Source organism: Carlito syrichta, unplaced genomic scaffold, assembly GCF_000164805.1.
Source record: "Carlito syrichta isolate Samal-C Ts95f unplaced genomic scaffold, Tarsius_syrichta-2.0.1 Scaffold307152, whole genome shotgun sequence".
Lineage (NCBI taxonomy): Eukaryota > Metazoa > Chordata > Mammalia > Primates > Tarsiidae > Carlito > Carlito syrichta.
In genome coordinates, this window is record NW_007251248.1 from 7,013 (window position 1) to 8,800 (window position 1,788).

A 1,788-nucleotide genomic window follows, 5' to 3' on the forward strand; every position below is an offset into this window, starting at 1 on the left:
GCCGGGAGCGGCCACTGCACTCCAGTCTGGGCGACAGAGTGAGACGCTAACTCAAAAAAAAAAGTAAAAACAGAAAGCAGGAATTGGCTTTTAGGGCGAGAATGAGTAAACTCATGACACAGATAAGTCCCAAGTTTATTTTTTTGAGTCTGAGTCTCTCTCTCTTGCCCAGGCTGGAGTGCAGTGGCATGCTCAAGGCCACCGCAGCCTCGACCTCCTGGGCTCAGGTGATCCTTCAGCCTCAGCCTCCCAAGTAGCTAGAACTACAGGCATGTGCCACCATGCCCGGCTAATTTTTGTTTTTTGAGTTGGAGTCTCACTATCGCCCGGGTTGGAGGGCAGTGGCATGCTCACAGCCACCACAGCCTCAACCTGCTGGGCTCAGGCAATCCTCCTGCCTCAGCCTTCTAAGTAGCTGCAACTATAGGCATGCATCACCACGCCCGTCTAATTTTTTTATTTATTGTGGAGATGAGGTCTCGCCAAGTTACCCAGGCGGGTCTCAAACCCATGAGCTCCGGCAATCCTCTCACCTCAGCCTCCCTAAGTGCTGGGATCATGGGCGTGAGCCATCGCGTCCAGACAATTTTTTGATTTATGGTAGAGATGAGGTCTCACCCAGGGCTCAGGTAATCCTCTCGCCTCTGCCTCCCAAAGTGCTGGGATTACAGGTGTGAACCACCGCGCCTGGCCAGAGTCCCAAGTCTTGAGCCCAGCACAGGTGCAGTGGAGCCACCACTGGGCTGGGGACAAGATGTCAAGTTCCATTAATTTAGATGTCGTATTCAAGGTAGCCGAGGGGGTGTCCAGTCAGGACGTGGCCTGCAGCTCAGGAGGGAGGTGTGGGCAGGAGGTCGGCGTGATAGCGGGGAGGCGGGGCTGGGGCCTGGGTAGCCCTGCCTTCCAGGATGCTGTGTGCCCTGGGGTTCCAAAGGACCCTTCTGGTCTTTTAAATCAGTATTCCCGGAGGGCAGGGGGAAGCCACCGGGCCTGCCCTTGTGAAAATATAGCTCCCATGCAAGCACCTCACCTGCGTGTCCCTGAACCCGTGCTCCCCACTGCCACCCTTGCCAGGCAATGGCGTATCCATTCTGCAGATGTGGATTTCAAAGGCCCTGGGCAGTGTCTGGCTCAGCTCCCACAGCCAGGACAGAGCTGGACCTGTGAAATTCCCTGCAGGGGAACCTGGGCTCCTAAGTCTTGCCTCTGAGGCCGCTGCCTCCCCCTCCAGGATCCTGGTCCAGAGCCTGGCTGCCTTCTGGTCTGGGGGAGGTGGGGCTGTTGCTCCTTCCTGGGCCCCTTCAGTTTCTCCGGGGCTTTCTCCGGGAGCCACTTGCAACACACGCCTGTTGGCACACAGCTTCCTGGCAGGCCCTCCTTCCGTCTCCGGGGCCGGGTGGGGCGGGGGAGTCCTGTATCTTGGGGGTGAGGATGGCTGGGAGGGAGTTGGCAAGAGCACTACCAGCAGCCCTGCCCCGCTTCTGAGGGGAGGAGGGGCCCTGGCCCTCAACTCACTGCCCCTCCCTTCACCAGGCCAACCTTCCCCCGTTTCTGGCCATTCTCCAAGAAGCCAATCAATGCTGCACACCTCCCTGATGCCTCCTTTCTCGCGGGCCTGGGTGGGCCCCTGTTGGTGGCATCTCAAAGACAGCTTACACCTCTCCTTTGTGGGTGTGCTCCGGCTGGCAGGGCAGGACGAGGGCTCCAGCAACTCCCTCCCACTCTGCCTTGCTGGGGGAGTGGCTGTCCCACTCGAGGTTCCTGGACAGCGGTGGGGTGGGGGCAGGG

At 59.1% G+C, this 1,788-nt stretch overlaps 1 protein-coding gene across 1 annotated transcript in view; it reads left to right on the forward strand.

Moving 5' to 3' along the window:
- The window catches only part of PRAM1 (PML-RARA regulated adaptor molecule 1), a gene marked incomplete at its 5' end in the record, with an annotated part of 9,849 nt that overhangs the window by 5,872 nt on the left and 2,189 nt on the right, over positions 1 to 1,788 (forward strand). The gene's annotated exons all lie outside the window — the stretch shown is intronic.